Source organism: Pezoporus flaviventris, unplaced genomic scaffold, assembly GCF_033815535.1.
Source record: "Pezoporus flaviventris isolate CSIRO_AGI_PZ_B2104156 unplaced genomic scaffold, CSIRO_AGI_Pfla_v1 ptg000025l, whole genome shotgun sequence".
Lineage (NCBI taxonomy): Eukaryota > Metazoa > Chordata > Aves > Psittaciformes > Psittacidae > Pezoporus > Pezoporus flaviventris.
In genome coordinates this window covers 32,597,175-32,615,296 of record NW_026892573.1, presented here as the reverse complement: position 1 = coordinate 32,615,296, position 18,122 = coordinate 32,597,175, and the positions used below count along the sequence as shown (strand labels likewise).

General features: G+C 51.0%; 1 protein-coding gene across 6 annotated transcripts in view; it reads left to right on the top strand.

Annotated features, from left to right (window-relative positions):
* Nucleotides 1-5,679: 5,679 nt before the first annotated feature.
* MYO7A (myosin VIIA) overlaps nt 5,680-18,122 on the top strand; it is a 102,962-nt gene continuing 90,519 nt past the window's right edge. For all 6 annotated transcript variants that reach the window (XM_061458068.1, XM_061458063.1, XM_061458067.1 and 3 more), the window contains exon 1: nt 5,680-5,798. The gene's annotated coding sequence lies outside the window, so the exon portion shown is untranslated. The remainder of the gene's footprint in view (nt 5,799-18,122) is intronic.

Sequence of the window (18,122 nt, the reverse complement as noted above, 5' to 3'; positions counted from 1 at the left end):
TCCTTCTGCTGGCATCCTCTCTCTTGCAGCCTCCATTGCCTCCGTGTGTCCCATGGGATCGCTGTGTGTCCTGATGGCCAGAGCACAATGCCCTGTTTGTTTACACAGGCTGCACGCACGTGCCACCGTGTACCATGGGTCCCACCAACTTGCTTCAATGCACCTTTGATGTATCTGCTTGGTTTAAGAGTTGTCATCTGCCCTGAAACTGCCATTTTAGTGCTTGTCTTCGGAGGCACCGCAGTGCACAAGAAGTGGGAAAAGAGATTGGGACCTTTTGGATGTTCTCTGGGTATGGGTTTGCTTAGTGCAGCTGGAAGGAGAATGCACCAAGGCAGTCCCATATCCCAAATCCACATGGCCAGCAAGAGTAAAGGCTCCATCATTTTAGGGACAAGCTGTCTCCTCTTGAGTCTTGCCAATTGTTCAACCCCGTGCAACTCTGAAGGATACAAAGATGCCAACAACCATGATGGGACAACTGGAATTGTTCTGGTCTCAGCTCCTGTGTGTGCCTCTCGAACTGCCATGGTGCCTGCTGTCTCCATGTCTTCATGCAGTCCCCATCCCAAGAGCTCACTCCCATAGCTGGGGTGGGTCGTGTGCTGGGGCCATTCAGTGTTTAGATAAGGGGAGATCAATTCCTCTGAAGGCCAAAGCATCAGGTCCAAGGGATGGGGAGCTTCACTCAGTGGGCTCCATCTTCACCGCTGCATCATTTCTCAGTGCCTGGCTTTCCCAAATTCCTCTGTAAAACAGTGGGATTTTAGCTTGTGCTAAAGGAGCGCTGCTCCCAGTGCAGCCTGAAAACGCTGGGAATGTTTCATTCATACCAGTGTCCATCTCTCACCTTTCGTTTCCAGTCTCCTGGCCTGGAGGATGAGTTACACAGTGCTAGAGCTGGTCTCACAAGCACAACCCAAACGCATCCTCAGGGCCGTGTTCTGCTCCCGTTTGCCATGAAGTTGATCTTGATTCCACTGGGTGGCAGAATCCGGCTCCTTATAAAGCATCCCAGATAAGCCCAACAGCAAAGCCTTGGCTGGCCTTGCAGCAGGTTTCAAAGCAGGCGCTTCTCATGGTGTTTAGGTTGGGTTTGTTTTCTTCACGTGCCTTTAAAACGGGGCAAATTAAGGGATTTCACATTTTCTATCAAGGACTCACTGCATGCTAGTGGAAATGAATGCATATGCTGTAATCCTGGTAGGAAAAGGAAGAGTGAACAGCAAAGCCCTCTTTTGCCGTAGCAAGTAGGGTTTCTGCTTGTCCTGCTAAATGCCCATGTTTGTGCTGCAAGCTGGTACGGCTTCATTGACTTGTACAGGCCCTTTCTTCGCCTTCAGAGTTTGCCTCCTATAGTAAAGAATTGGGGTTTTGACCAAATTGCTTTTTTAGGTCTTGTTTCCCAGGCAAGCAGTGGCCCAAAGGAGGCACTTTCCAGGTCTCAGTTATTACAGGCTTGCACTGAGCATCCTTCAGCTCCTGGTGCTGGGACTTAGTTTAGTTCAGCATCTTGCAGGATTGGCTAAAACGGTCCTAGTTTAGTAAGTAACACTTTGACCCAAACAAAACTCAAAGCAAATCCTTGAAATGGGGCAAATTCATAGAATTACAGAATCCCGGACTGGTTTGGGTTGAAGGGACCTTAAAGCTCACGCAGTTCCAACCCCTGCCACGGGCAGGGACCCCTTCCACTAGAGCAGCTTGCTCCAAGCCCCTGTGTCCAACCTGGCCTTGAACACTGCCAGGGATGGGGCAGCCACAGCTTCTCTGGGCACCCTGTGCCAGCGCCTCAGCACCCTCACAGGGAAGAGCTTCTTCCTTATCTCCAACCTGAACTTCCCCTGTTTCAGTTTGAACCCATGACCCCTTGTCCTGTCGCTACGTCCCTGATGAAGAGTCCCTCTCCAGCATCCTTGTAGGTACCCTTCAGGGATAGGTACCTCTTCTGGCAGGGGGAATAGGTAAAGGAGAGCATCACAGCACCATCACAGGAGCTTTCCGCCATCAGCAGCAGATGGGGGATAGCCAGCCTGCCTGCATTAGCCTTGTTTCCTCAGGAAATCAGGCTACTGAGAGCTTCAGTGGAGGAGACCCATTTGGCAAGGAGTGCCCTGACATGTGCCAAACCACACCATGATCCCTAAGGAACGGCGCTGAAGCTTGCTGAGGAGTAGCGGTGCCTTGGTACCCATGAGCAGCCTCCTTCCTTCCTCCAGAGAATCAAGCCATAAAGAGAGGAAAGGCAGCTTTTTAGCAGCTTCTTCTAATGTATAACAATAATCACACTATATCAGGACCAAAATGTCTTAATATCAGTAATGCTTGTTTTTCCCCACAAACTTTAGGACAGTTAGAGCAGGAGCCTTCATGCCCTTACATTCCAATGGAATAACAAAAACTACCTTTGTTGCTTTCTTCCTTTCCTTGTTTGTAGCGCAGATGAGGGAGGGCAGTTATTGAAATACCATTCCTAACACTGATGCCTTTTCCCTTTGAATGAAGTAAAGAGATGTCTGAGAGGAGGGCAGGTCCAGGAAGCACTTCCCAGTCCCTCCCAGGTGCTGTGGGGCATATCCATGATTTCTTTCCCATGTCTTTTGTTAATCATTTCAACGGTGGCAAGCAGCCTGCCTTTACACTCTGTGGAATCCATCTCTTTGGGGTGTCTGCACGTTAAAGCAGGCTGTGACTTGTCTTCATCCCCAAAGGCACTGGGGTGTCGCGCTGCACTGGTTCAGAGCGTGGTCCAGCCAGGAAGCCAAGGTTGTACAGCTGTAAACCTCCTATAAATAAATTGTGTATATTTTAGTCAGCCTTTAAATCGCTTGGCTTCTTCCTGAGCGCTTTTGATGGGCACAAGGTGGCTCTGCGGAGCCGTTTGCCATTGCCTGATTCACTGAACTCCATTCACATTCTTCTCTCTGTGGACTTTGAGACCGAAGCAAAGGGATCTGCATGAAGGCTTCATGCAAGGTTACACTTAGGAAAAGGCATGGAGGGGAAGGGGGGCCTCCTTTGGCTATCAACCCTTTGCATCCCATGCCACAGAGTCACCACAATGCAGGGAACTTGGGGTTTTGAGCCTCACGTGCGCTGCAGGATGCTAAAAAGGGAAATATGATGGGCAGAGCAGCAGGAGGATGTGATTTGTGGATGGCTTTCCCTCACGGAACAAGCCTGCACATTGGGAGCATCCGAAAAGCCAAAAGCCCACCGCTGCCCCTGGGAGTCTCCAGTGCTGCTGCTGTATCCCAAAGTGCTGGTGCTGGGATCTTGTGTCCATGTTCCCATCTTAGCTTCCAACTCCCAGTGCTCCAGGTCTTGGGAGCATGGAGGAGCTGTGTCCTTCAGCAGCCCATCCTCAAAAGCCTGGAGCAGGCTTCTGGAAAAAGACTTCTTGTTGCAGGGTGGGATCATCCCCTGGGGCAAAGTGTGCCTACCAAGTGCTAGACATAGAAGGGAGCATCCTAATCCTCCGCCTCCATCACTGTAAGGGCTTGTAAGGACCATTCTTCAGGGGAAGGCCTTACAAACATCCTAATACCCTCCTGGAGGGTGTCAGGAGCAGTAGACATGGCCGAGCTATGGCCACAGATACTTCACAGAATCATAGGATCATAGAATGGTTGCTGTTGGAAAGCTCATCCAGTTCTAACCCCTGCCACGGGCAGGGACCCCTTCCACTAGAGCAGCTTGGGCACCCTGTGCCAGCGCCTCAGCACCCTCACAGGGAAGAGCTTCTGCCTTATATATCCAACCCTGTGACATGAGGTGCACACTGACGTGGGCTGGCAGCATGGGCCAGGCTGCTGGAATTGCTGCGGGACCCCAGCACATGGGGACTTGGTGCATGTTCAGAGACCAGCAGCAGGTAGTAGTGTGATGCTCAGCTCCAGTCAGGATCCAGCCCAGGCTCCTCAAGGGTCCTGCAGCATCTCCTCATGCCTCCAGCTCTGCTGGCTGCAAGCAGTGTCTGCTCACTAAGATTAAGGTAAGTAAATTGACACTTCAGAGCGTCCTTTGACCTGCAAGAGCATCTCCATGGAGAAACAGGCATCCCACCATGGTTGCATGGTGATGCTGGAATAATTCTCCTTTGCATCCCCTACAGCCTGCAGTTTCCCACCCTAATGCATGTAGACATTCCCACTGTATGGATATGAGCCTCCTGCTGCTCAAAAGGACCAGGGATCATTGACAGGCAGGTTGGAACTAGATGATTTCTAAGGTCCCTTCCAACCTAAACCTTTCTATGATACATCATCTCTTGAGCTTGAAGTCAATGGAGTCTATTCAAAGCTGGCTTCCACAAGAGGACTGGGCAGCAGTGGGGACTGAATAAGGGACAGAGTGGCTGCGCTGTGATTTCTCCCACATTCCATGTCCCTGGCATGGCTTTGAAGGAAGCAGGTTCTCTCTCATCACTTACTTCTGCAGTATCACCAGGAAATTCAGCCATCCCAGTCCCCAGGAGGGTTTCAGGCCCCTTGGTCCAAAGCAGAGCCTAGAAACACCTTGTGTGATCATACTGCAAATAAAAGGGTGTCTTTGGCACCATTCACTACCTAAAATGCCTAAGGAAAAACCCTTTGTGATGTTTCATAGCACAACTAAAAGCCAACCGCACCTTTCTCAGCAGGAAGGAGGAAAGACACTGGCTCAGATTTGGGCAGGGAGTCACCAGGTCAGAGTTAAGCTTCCGGGCAAAACCTCAGCTTTGAATTTCCTGGTCCTCGAGTGTTTTTCTGTCCCAACTTTCACATTTACAAGCGCAGTCTGGTGCATTCAAAGCAGAATGCCTGTCAGCTCCTGGCCCCATCCCACAGGACTTCAGTATGGTCCTTTCCACAGCGCTGAGACCTCTTTGCATGGGGTCCTCCCAGCCACCCCTTTGCCCAAGCAGCCATCAGGGCTCTGCTCAATGAAGGTTTGAAAATGCAGCATAACTTGTACCTGGGCTCTCCATGGGTACCATGGTCTGGGGCAGAGCACTTGGTGAATCCCAGAGTGTGAGCAGCAGCTCAGGGAGGGGATCCTGCCCCTCTGCTGTGTGAAGGGGAGACCCCCCCTGCAGCCCTGATCCAGCTCTGGGGCAGCAGCACAAGAGGGACGTGGAGCTGTTGGAGCGAGGCCAGAGGAGGCCATGGAGATGCTGCGAGGGCTGGAGCAGCTCTGCTCTGGAGCCAGGCTGAGAGAGCTGGGCTGGGGCAGCCTGGAGAAGAGAAGGCTCCTGAAGGGGAGACCTGAGAGCAGCTCCAGTGCCTAAAGGGGCTGCAGGAAAGCTGGAGAGGGGCTTGGGACAAGGGATGTAGGGACAGGCCAAAGGGAATGGCTTGAACCTGCCCGAGGGGAGACTGAGCTGAGCTCTTAGGCAGAAGCTCTTCCCTGTGAGGGTGCTGAGGCGCTGGCACAGGGTGCCCAGAGAAGCTGTGGCTGCCCCATCCCTGGCAGTGTTCAAGGCCAGGTTGGACACAGGGGCTCGGAGCAAGCTGCTCTAGTGGAAGGGGTCCCTGCCCGTGGCAGGGGCTGGAGCTGGATGAGCTTTAAGCTCCCTTCCAACCCAAACCAGGCTGGGGTTCATTCTGTGACCCCGGCGGTCGCGGTGTCCGTGCTGCAGGTGTCACACTCTCACTCCCACCCCCCCGCTCCAGCGCTGGCTGCATCCCGGCTCCACCCCCATAAGAGGCTCAGCGCGGGGCGGGCTCTGCCTCGCTCGGAGCCGGAGGCAGCGCGGCTCCGCGCCGGGCACCAGCGCCCCTTTCCCCATCGCCCCCCCCCGGCCATGCCCCGCTGAGGTAAGGCGGAGGGGACCCAGGCTGCTGCGGAAGGGACCGCGCTGAGCGCTGGGGATGCTCCGGGTGGGGTGCGATGGCTGCCAAGGGGGGTGCGATGGGGTGGGACGGAGCGGGGATGCCTGCGGTGGATAGAGCGTGGGGAAGGGGGTGGGAAGGTGGGAATGGGGTGTGTGTGGGGGGGGGCGACAGGACCGCAGACGTGCCAGAAATGCCCCGCAGCGCCGAGCCGGCTCCTGCAGCGCGGATTAGCGCCTCGGTCGTTTCTAGCTGCTGCTTAATTGCGCTTGGCTCAGCCTGCAGGGACTGGGCAGAGGGTGGGGATCGGTTTCCCCCCCCCGCCCCGTTCTGCTCTATGCATCCCGCGATCCCTTTGCTCCATAGCTCTTTCGTGTTCAGGACTTGCTTAGGGATGGGGAGAGGCTGTTGGGATGTGTCCGATGCACGAGTGGCGGTCCCACGGGTGTCCCCCCCAAACCTGTCGCTACTGGGACTCTTTTACCCTCTCCCTGCTCTGACCCAGCTCCAGATGCTCCACTCAGGTTGTTAAAGCACAACCTGCTCCCAGGAAGCCGGTACTGCTCTTCAGGGAGCAGTAGGAGTTTCCCCTGCTTGCACCATAACATTGCTTGTGTCCAGGCTGTGTTCAAACCTAGGATCATGGAATACCGTGTTGGGAGGGACCTCGGGGATCATCTGGTCCAACCTTTCTTGGCAAAGTATGACCTAGACACGATGTCCCAGCCCCCTGTGCAGCCCAATCTTAACAGTGTCCAACGCTGGGGAGTCACCACTGCCCTGGGGAGGTTATTCCAACGGGTTATTGTTCCCATTGTGAAAAATTCCCACTTGTGTCCAGCTGGAAACTCCCCAGGTGTAACTTGTCTCCATCACCCCCGTGTTCTGGTCACACCAGTGCTGGTAAGCAGTGTCCAGGACAGTTACTAGGACCATCCCTGGGCAGAGATGGAGACCCAACATAGGGCAGGTAATTCCCACAAAGCAGTCTGCATTCTGCTGCCTGGTTTGGGAGTACAATGCTGGGTGCATGGGCTGTGCTGGACCAGCTGAGCACCATTCCAAAGAGCAGCCCCAGGCTTTCCTAGGGTAGTTACTGTCATGTTATCCTAAGGAAGGTGGAAGCGGCATCTCTTGGTGTCTCTGGGAAGACGGGTATACGATGGAGAACATGTTTCATAGGCAACATGGAGGGAGACTGAAAGGCAGCGGGTATAAGATTGCCTGGTTGCCCCTGGCTGCTAAATCTCCCTGCAGAAGGAGCTGGAGATGGTCTTCCCACCCTCCCAGGCTGTTGTGTTGGTGTGAGAGTGCTCCTCTCCGTAGGCAAAAGCATGTCCAAGAGCCAACCTTATGGGGTTAACCTGTGCTTTACACTGTTGAGGACATGGATTATGTTGTGAGCTGACTCCTCTCCTTCTCCACTACATGATGCTCTGGGTCCTATCTCTTCTTCCATGATGTGAGGGACCACAAGCTCCTAACAGTGGTAGTGTGAAGGTCCCTGTGAGACCCTGCAGAAGCGTCCCTGCTACCCTGTGCCTATACTATCCCAGTGTCAGCAGAATAGGGACAAACATGGGTGATATCCAGGATAGCATTTCCTCCTGTTGGTTGATGGTCAAAACTGCTTTCACGTTTGGCTTTGCAGTCTCTGAGCTGTACCCATTTCCCAATGTATTTGTCTGAATCATGCTTAATGTTCGAGTTGTGGTGATGGGCTGGAGGCAAACTGTGTCTTGTTGAAGGCTTTGTGCTTCTGTAAACCCAACATATGAGGACCAGAATCTCTTCTCGAGCTTTTTGAGGTGAGACTGGAACAACTTCGTGAACTACAGCATCTCCCTATTGACACAAACATTTATGAGTCCTGAATCCTGAGGGATGAACCTCTTTTCCAAGGCAATATCATTCCCAACTCATTTCCCCTCCTCAGAGCGGTCGCTTCATGTCCCTCACTGTTAAGTTCCATGGGCCGGGGAGTGCTGTGCAGTGTTTCTGTCTTATGCTGTGCTAACTTGTGACTTCCCAATCCTCGGGTTGCCATGGAAAGGATTATGCTGTGATTAATGAAGGCATTGTCAGCTCCGAGGCCTTTTCAAAGCCTTTCCTGGAGCTGCTGTGAGCGGCTTCCAAGCCCGGCAGAAAGGGGCTGGCAGGAGAAGTGGCTTCAAGCCACATCCTGGGCATGGTTTGGGTGGTCAGCACTGATACCAAGCTCTTAGGTAGCAGTTGTTGCCTCCATTCCCTTCCAGATCAGTCCCTTTTGAGGGTGGGAGGAGGAATGGGGACCTTAATTGTTCTCTTGGGGCAGAGCCAAAGCTTTCTTGCTCCTGAAGTGCTGTGGGACAAGTGTCACTGTACCAAGGGGCTGGCAGGATGTGGAGGCAGCGCGTAAGGGAGCTTTGCACCATGAAACGCTTCTCTCTGCTCAGCAACATGCAAGGAGAACCCGGTATGGGATGAGCTGATGTGTTTGTGATTCTCTGGCCCCATAGATAAGCTAGAAAGCTGCTCAGGACAAGGCTACCCCAGCACTGTCCATGCTTAGGGTGTGCATCCATCTGAGCTCCTGCTCTAGCAGTCAGGATGCTGGGATAGAGCAGAGTGTGCAGTTGCTCCCACTTCAGAAGCAGAGAGCAATGTGTGGCAATGCAATGAAAACCAGGCATCTGAAGTAGATTGAGTGCTGAATCAACAGACACAAGCTCAAAATCCAAAGCCAAAATACCCCTAGGGACCAGAGATTCATTTCTCTCCAGCTTAAGCAGCTAGGTCCGAACTCCCACCTCAGCCTTGCTGGGATCCTAAAGCTGAGTGCTTGATCCCATTGGCAATCTCAGAGCAAGTGCAGAAGGGCATTGAGCTATTCCTGGGCCTCAGCCCTAGCAGGTTCCTTCCAGAGCGTGTTGGTTCAGCTGCTGCCATCCCCACCATTTAACCTGGTGTAATACCCCAGTGTTTGCCCAAGGCACTGATGACCTGAATGCAGTTTCCACATGCATGAAAGGAGGTAAAACTTACACTTTGGGTTGATTATAGACTTAAAGGCTGCCTTGGGTGGAGGTTTCCAGTGCTCTTGCTGCTGTGCAAGCAGCCTGGCCTCCAACTTTAAGAACTATCTGACCTTCAGGTCCTTTCCAGCCCTATTCTATGATGTGTGGAGGAAGGCAGACTTGCAAAAGAACCTACCTGAGGTTATGCTGAGTGTTGAGAAAGCTGAGCCTCTGAATCCTGCTCTTTGCTATGCCTGTCTGACACTATGGGGACACTGTGCTGAGAGGGGGCTTCACCCCAGGAGACAAAGCCTCTCGCTGCAGCAGTTCCTAACTTAGTATCATAGAATCATAGAATAGTTTGGGTTGGAAGGGACCTTAAGATCATCCAGTTCCAGCCCCCCTGCCATGGGAAGGGAGACCTCACACTAAACCATGGCACCCAAGGCCTCGTCCAAAACTTGGATATGGAAAGATAAACCTGGGATGATGGCAGAGCTGGGGAGAAGATGGGCACCACAGGAGGGTTGGCAAAGGGGGATAAGTACAAAGAGGGGGATATCAATGAAGGAGGCTGTCAAGGGCACCATGTAAAAGTAAAGACTTTCAGGAATGGTTTAGTGCTTGCAGGTTGCAGCTGTGAAATACCTTCCACCTGAGAGGGCTTTGCAAATGCTGGGTAGGATTCACCTGCCCAGCACACTGAGGCATAGGGAAAGGGTGCTCTGAGCACTACCTGGGCTGTGCTAGACTTGGGAGCAGGAGCCATCTCTTGGGACCAAGTCCTTGTGTGTTCCCAGGGTATCTGTCACTGCCCGTTTGACTCTGTTGGCTTACCTCAGAACCCCAGACTGGTTTGGGTTGGAAGGGACCTTAAAGCTCATCCAGTTCCAAACCCCTGCCATGAGCAGGGACACCTTCCACTAGAGCAGCTTGCTCCAAGCCTCATCCAACCTGGCCTTTCAAGTAATCCAGAATGAAAGAGGCAAAACATATACAGGGAGAGGAGTGAGAAGTGAACCAGCATTACACCATTGGGAGTCCCTGCTGTGCCTGCAGCTGGAATACTGTGTGTTTTCTGGTCCCTCCATCCCCAAAACAACGTACATCAACTGGGGATGATTCAAAGGAAGGATGGTCAGAGAGGTGGAACGGCTTCCACATGAGGAAGGATTGCTTAGACAAAGAGTCCAAGGTGAAAAGAGATGGAAGAAGATATGTTATCGATCCTGGAGGATCATGCTGTTGTGGTGAAGCCAAAAGGAGGGTTTTCCTTAGTTTTCCTTTGTAATGTAAAAATTGGGGAGCAGCAAGTAAAGCTTATGGAGAGCAAAAAAGAGTTCACACTGACTGGCAACTGTGATAGTTCTTACTGCAGGACCCCATAAAATTAATGATGGCTTAAAAAAGCACTCAGACAAATTCATTCCTGAAAAGCTATTAAATATATATATATCAAAGAAAAAGGCTACCTCTTTTGGTTTTAGAAGTTCTTGAGCTGCAAATTATTAGTGTCTGGGGCAGTATTATAGAGTAATGCCACTAAATCTTCATCCTGCCTTTATACTTCTCCCTAGGCATCCTCTGTTTTTCACTGTCAAATAGAATAGATGGGGAGCCCACAACCTGGATCCAGTATGGGCTTTTTTTATGTAGGACTCCTGAGCTTGTGCTTTCCTCACCAGGAGTTGTTCATGGTCCAAGATCCTGCTTGGAATAATTCTTCTGGGATGCTTGTCTTGGAGAAGATAAGGTGTCAGCCTCATTGCTTTAGCAGCAGTGCCATGAGGGTGGAGGAAAATAAAGCCTGTTCTCTTCCTGCTCCATTGAATGCCAGCAAATACAGAGGGGAGCTTAATGGGATGTATTGCAGGTTCTGTATTAGATCTCTCGCAGGCCATTAGGGAATTGCCACGAAGTAATGATCAGCTAGATCACTGCTAGATAGGCTGTGGTTCCCTGTGGATCCCAGAGCTGGTTTCAGGCCGAGTTTTGCTCTGCGAGTCAACAAGATGGTTTTGCATGTGCCCAGTGTGTGCTGGGAAGGGGGAGAGCACCCACAAACCATAACACCTCCCAACACCAGAGATAGGGCCCCTTTGCTTGGCTGAGGCCGTTGGGAGGACAGGTAAACCCCTTGCGTTAGGGGACGGTGCAAGTGGTGTACTGAGCTGGAAGGAGCCCTGCAAGCCTAGCTGGGGTGCATCAAACTGCACTGGGTGTTTTCCAGCCTCAGTGGTGGTGGCTGTTACGTCGTGTTCCCCCAGCTATTTCTGTCCTGCTTCCTCTCATCCCTCAGCTTTGCTGGATCGGTGCCACCAAGGCCAGCAGATTTACCCTGGGCTGAGATGAACTCCAGAAACCACACACACACTCATAGGGTTTGTCTCTCCTACAGCCTGCAGGAGGTTTTGATCTGGAGGCATAAAGGGGGTGGTTATTTCACCTGTAACCTCCATTCAAATGCCTTATTCGAGCCCATTGAGAAGCTGAACACAGAGGGCTGTCAGGGTGAGGAAGGTGATCCCCCTTTGCTCTTCAGCTTGGTGGCTGCCTTTAAACCCGGTGGAGCAGAAGAGTCCGGATAACCCAAACTTCTGTGGTCTGTCTTTGGAATAAAAGCCAAAGAAAATGGGAGGCATAAGTGGCTTTATGTGGTTTTGGTGTGGTTTTTTGCACGCTGGAGAGCTACAAGGGCACAGAGCAGCCTTTGGCACAGACATGAGAAAACATTGTATTGCTGGATTTACTTAAAGCCCCCATGAGTGTTACCTGTGTTAACACCTCCCAAACATGCCCCCATGCCGGGCTGGTGGTGCTACAGCATCCTTGATCCAAAAAAAAGGATGGACAAAGCTTTCCTTCCTTTCCTTCCTGCAGGCTTTCAGAGCTACCGACCCTCTGAGAGCACTTGGGGTACCAAGACACAGCCTGCCTGGGGATCAGGATCCATAGCAGGAACTATTAGATCTTTCATGTAATTCAGTAAAGCAGTACACGGACACTTATAAACTATTTATGAGCAGGTCAGCCCAATCTGCTGTCAGGGAGGTCTCTTAGAGCAGTTATGCTGCAAGGACACCATCCCTACCATGTAAGAAATTGCTGCTCTCCAACAGTGATGTAAGGGATGCTTTGCCTGATGCTTGTGGGTGATGGAGCAGGTCCTTGTCCTACAGGGAGGAGAGCTGCTTAGCTGTGAGTTCCAGGTATGTTGTATTGAGATTTTGCTTTCTCCACTGCTAAATGTCATGTCTGCACCCAAAATGAGGAGACAAGAGAGTGATCTTGGCCAAAACACTGTGAGAGCCATGTCACCTTGGGATACCATGATGGAACAAATCGGGACCTGATGTTCATTATACCAGTCCAGGGTGGTGGGTAACAGAAAGGTGCTTGGGCAACCTTTTGCTCTGAGAAATAACCCTCTGGATCTCCCCCAGTGCCAATGCAACAAACATTACTGCTTGGAGTAACTGGGTCCTGTCCTGCCAAGCACTGAGCTCAGCAGTCAGGGAAGGCATTGAGCAGAAAGGGCTGGAACAAGAGTCAAGCTTTTCAGGTGGAGCTGTGATGTTGAACCTAGCCCAGGGAGTGAGACCTGTCTCCAGCACAGGTTTCCTATGGGTAGCTGAGAGCAAATCACAAAGGGCAACAACCACCCCTTCCCTTGGAGGGATACCTCAAAAGCCTGCAAACAGGGGTGGGAACAGGCTTGTTAAAACTGGAGCAAGATGAAGTACCTGTTGGCGATGACTGGCTCATCTAGTCTGATTTCCATAGGAAACCATGCTTGTGTGGTCACTCTGGATGTGTCACCTCATCACAGGAGTTTGCTGACCAAATTCGATTCAGGTTCAGCAGAGCTGTAGCAAGGAAATGAAGTTGTTAGTCACTTCATGAAAATACATAGGAGAAATCTAGTGCCCTGCAGCATGATGCCAGCTCCTGCTGGACACCGCATTGCCCAGGCTGGGTGAGAAAGCTGTTCTGAATACTCCATCTGCAGGACAGGCTTCCTGGGGGGATTATGCCCTATTGATCATCAGGAAATCTTCTTATTCTGAGTTTTGTGGTTATAAATGAGACTTTGTTCGTTCTGCCACTCATAGAGGGGCTTCTATCATTATTTCTGGCTCTGCTCTTCACAAGATGGGAATTTGTCATGGAGCAAAGGCACTTCACCTCCTGGAACCTCTGGTTCTTTTGTGCATCTTTGAGGATGTCAAAGACTTTTATTTTGTGTCTGTAACATCTAATCTCTGATAGAATGGTTTGGGTTGAAGGGAGATTAAAGCTTAAAGCAGGGACCCCTTCCACTAGAGCAGCTTGCTCCAAGCCCCTGTGTCCAACCTGGCCTTGAGCACTGCCAGGGATGGGGCAGCCACAGCTTCTCTGGGCACCCTGTGCCAGCGCCTCAGCACCCTCACAGGGAAGAGCTTCTGCCTAAGAGCTCAGCTCAGTCTCCCCTCTCATATGCCTTTAGTTTAACTCTTCTTTGGCAAAGGCCTGTGACTCAGCTCAGCCAGGTGATCGCAGAGCATCCCATGCAGCTCTGCACACCACCAAAAGGTGAGGAGCAGCAGATGAAGCAGCAAACAGCCCCTATGACTCAGCTCCCGCAGCTGAAGCTCCTATAACCTTTTGCATGTGCAGCCAATGAGTCAGGGAGTGTCCGTCCCCCTCTCATCCAGGTTATTACTGATGCTGCCCTGAGGGATGTGATGGTGATTGCACCAAAGGCACCCTGGAAGCACAGGGCAGAGCCTCCATTTAATTTGTACAGTCCCTGTTCAAACAAAACACCCTTTGGAGTCACCAGGAGTCTCAGCAGGGTGAAATGGGGCTGGTATCTTCTGATTTGAACCCACTTCATCCTACTAGTCCCTGTATTCGGAGGCTGGCCCCATCCTCGCTATAGGGCCATCCTGGATGTCTTCAGGACCATAAGAGGATAGTGTTGGGGCAGCAGAGGGAGGATTTCATTGAAAATCCCAGCAGAGAGGGTCCTGCTGAGAAGAAAATTCATGGGATTATAACAGCTTGGAGAAGCCCTGCTCCTGCCAGCACTAAGAGCACTGAAGGGAGAGATTCCACACAGCCAAGGCCATGAGGGACCAGCAAGAGTAGAGGGTGAGACAGGTGCTTATTAGGACAAGTTAAGGACAGAGAAGAACATGGGAGCTGCCTTTATTAAAGGCATTTTGATCTGGAGGCACAGGAACAGACTTGGGTGTCTGCAAGAGGCACGTAGGACGGTTAGGGTTGGGAAGGACCTCATCTCACCTTCCTGCTTCTCCTGCGTGACCTTGGGGGAAGCCACGTCCTCCCTCCATGCCTCAGTTTCCCTCTGTGTCAAATGCATCATCCCCTCCTCTGTAAGCAGGCTGGGATTTGTGAGGGAATAACACAGCATCATAGCTCCCTGGAGTGATTACTAATAGTGGCTCTAGTAAAGACTCTCTTTAATGAGCCTTCCTATAGCAAAAAGCAGCTGTGGGTTAGTAATTATGTTATTGAACTAGTTATTAGTCCAGCTAAGTTCAGATCTTACCTATGCCATATGTCATCCATGGTGATGGCAGGTCATCTACAGACTGTTTTAAAAGGCAGCCCTTGAATGGACTTAGAACCCAAGTACCTAAATCCCCCTGAAACCACTTCAGGAACACGCTCTAGTGTGCCACAGGAGTCCTGACACCCCATAAACTTCATTTTGAGGCCCTAGTCCCAGCCTGCGCTGGGTGCAGTGCTCCTTCTCCTACCCTCTGTCTTGGAGCAAGGCCTGTGGGTTTGTGTGTTCATGAGATAGAAAGCTCGGAGGGCCAAGGAGATGATCCAGTTTAATCTCCTTCATAACATGGCCCAGTTATTCCTAACTGGAGCCAGTAACATAGGATTGGCCAGAGTATATATACCTAGGGCATATATGTATCATTCTATATAGTGTGTATGTGCATATATAGATATATATATATAGAATCATAGATGTAGGTATATGCACACAGACTTTCCCTTGGACCTTCATGGAGTTGTTATCAGCCTATAGACAAGAGTCATTGTAGCTGCCTGAGCAATACAACCAAAGGGCCAGTGTCTGTGTTCAACTACAGGGCTAGCAGAGCCTGGATGATAGACAAGGCTGCTGCCTCCTGAACCTGGCCCAAACCAGGAGGTACCACATGTGTGTGCCACACATGGATTTCCTTCCAGATTCCTAAATTCATTGCAAAACCTCGAAAAACACATCAGCCTGAAGTCAACCACCACCTCACCCTAACTACTCTATGATCTACATTTATACCTTGCTCTGTCAATGGCAGCGGTTGGGCAGCCCATGAAGATGCACGTCCATGGCAACCCCACCAACACTTGTTGGTCTATATGGGAACTAATTGAAGTTCCCTGAGCATGAATAGGCAGGATCTGAGCTCTCATCTTGGCTGTGTGGACATCCCAGTGAGCTCAGGACTAGCAAAGATCTTCCAGTACAGCCCAGCATTATGCAGAGCAGCCCTGCTCCAAGGAGAAGAACATGCTCATGTTCTAAATCACCCTCCATTTCCAATATAGGCTTTACTCCTAATTGTTCTTGTCATGTGCCAGGCCCCACCTGTAGACTTTAGCAAGACTGGGAGCTCACCTATGGATAAAATAGAGGTGAAAGGAGATCGCAAACACCATTTGCGAGCGCAGTGTTTTGCCTAGCCCAGCTCAGCTTGAGAGCTCTGGATTATGCTGAAATTACAGCTGCCCTCCTTGCAAAAGGATACTTTATTTGATTAATTATTGTGGCTGTTGAAAAAGACTCAGGAAATTGCCCTCCCCGGGATGCTGTGCCGAGCGCTGTGCTGTGTGCGGGGATCGGATGCCACAGTGGTCCATTGTTCTGCTCCGGCTACGTGAAAGCATAGGGAGGGAGGAAAGGTCAGGTCCTTTGTTCACCCTACCTGATGGGTGTTTTGGGGGATTGAATGCAGAGCAAATCTATTGAACCTCCTGCTGGAGGCTTAAAAAATTGATGCCTGTGTCCTGGCTGCTCTCAGGTGAACAGAAGCATCAGATTGGTTCTCTTGACTTGCCAGAGGAGGGAGTTTTCCGTGGTTTCTTGCTTTAAGGTAACCTTTTTGGCTAAGACTCATTCAGTTGAGGTGTCTCTCTCCGTGGCACTGCTACCAAGACCCTGCAGATGGAGATCTGAGGGCCAAACCAGTCCTACAGAGTCAGCTGTGTGGTCTTTTTGACACATTCCTAGCTGGTCGGGGAACACAGGGATAGGAGAAACAATGGGGTTACAAGGATGCTGGAGAGGAACTCTCCATCAGGGACTGCAGTGATAGGACAAGGGGTGATGGGTTCAGACTGAAACAGGAGAGATTTAGTTTAGATATAAGGCAGAAGCTCTTCCCTGGGAGGGTGCTGAGGCGCTGGCACAGGGTGCCCAGAGAAGCTGTGGCTGCCCCATCCCTGGCAGTGTTCAAGACCAGGTTGGACAGAGCCTTGGGTGCCATGGTTTAGTGTGAGGTGTCCCTGGCCATGGCAGGGGGTTGGAACTGGATGATCTTAAGGTCCTTTCAAACCCTACCTATTCTATGATTCTATGACCGGTGCGATGCTTTGCAAAGGCGAAGAGAATGGCCCAGTTTGGAGCTGTCATCATGGGCTGTGATTGATGCCTGCAGGTCCTGGTGGAGGAAAGCACAGAGGATCACATTCCTTTCACTTGCTGTCTTTTAAAACCCCTCAGTCTCTGGAGACATCACCACCTGATTCCCAGATTCTGGCAATCGGTGCTGTTCCGCTAAAGTCAGTTGTATCTCACCCATTTCACACTGTTGGAGGTTTGGCCAGGGAGGTTTCTTAGCTGGGTCAAAAGAAACAGCAGTGGTTATGTTTTTAGCTGATCCATGGCCAGCCTGACTGAGGAGGAGAGCTCAGGACATGATTTAAGTGCTCCGTTTTCAGGAAGAAGCCAGATTCTTCAGCAGCTTTCCGTTCTATCTGAGGTCTATTGAAAATCAGGCCCTGATTTTGGGGCTTGAAGTCTTTGGCTGGAAACTCTACCTACTGCACAACCCCTGACACCTCTCTGTCAGTCATCTTAGTAGATGTAGTAGTCGATTACACCCTCCTTATTGGTGGTTTCAGTTACGAGCATCATTTCCCTGGGTTTCAGTTGCACTTGCAGAATGACGGGATGCAGCGTGCATTAGCACTGCACTTTGAGCTCCTTGCATGAAAAAAAACCAACAACTAATGCACAGAAAAGTAAAGTACCCATCTAATGCACCAGCATTGCTCCCACCCTGCGTTATTTTACCACCTTGGTGCCTGCAGTCTTATCTCCCTATAGTTATTTGGCTAATCAATTAGTGGGTTGCCTGTGTTCTGCTGGGTAGGAAAGGTTGGGTTTACATCGAGTAGCTGGAGTTTGCTGGGTTTGGAGATCCCAGATCTGTAGGATGACTGAAATAACCTCCAGGTCTTCCCTGGGAACAGCATCCTCCCACCAGAAGGAGAAGCCCAATGGGGGTACCCTCAAATCAAATCGGTACCTAATCCTGTGGCTCACATCACTGTAAGGCTGAATGCTGTGGGAATAGCTGGAGAAAAAGCTGCATAATCCCTAATACAGGGAATACATCCTTTTCAGACTGTCATTTAATTCAGCAGTGTTGTATCCGTGACTAAATGGAGGAGCCTTTCTGAGGATGATGGATCTTAACCCCTCCATCACCTTTATGTATCACCTTGTAGCTCCACTTGAATTTCTCAGTTGTCCAAAGAGCTGCACTCAGAGCTGATGGGGATATAATCTTTTACACCAAAACACACCTCTTATTCCAATCCGTTATTCCTATATATCCTTATACCAGCATTCCCTGGAAAGCTGGTGGACACTCAAGGTCTGACCCAAAGGTTGTTCAGTCAGCTTGGATCAGAGTTCTTCCAGGGAAACACACTGTGGTGACCACCTCTCAGGGCATACAGACCCTACGTACAGGCTGCGTCATGGATGCAAAGGCCATATAAGAAATGGGACTGCTGCTCCTTTCTGCAGTCTATTGCTGTGGCGACCTGCCCTGCTGAGGTGACAGCTCCCTCACCCTACTGATGCCACCTGCCAGCACAACCTCAGGCTGATCCATCCATGCGGAGGTGGCAATTAAGGTGTACGTAAGGGAGCTTTCCCAGCACGGCTCAGTGCTACTCGCTGTGTCCTCACATCTCCATCACGAGAGTCTCTTACTCTTTGCTCACAGTAAAAAGTCATGGAGTGCCATCCTGTGTGTAAAAATACAGGGAATACTCT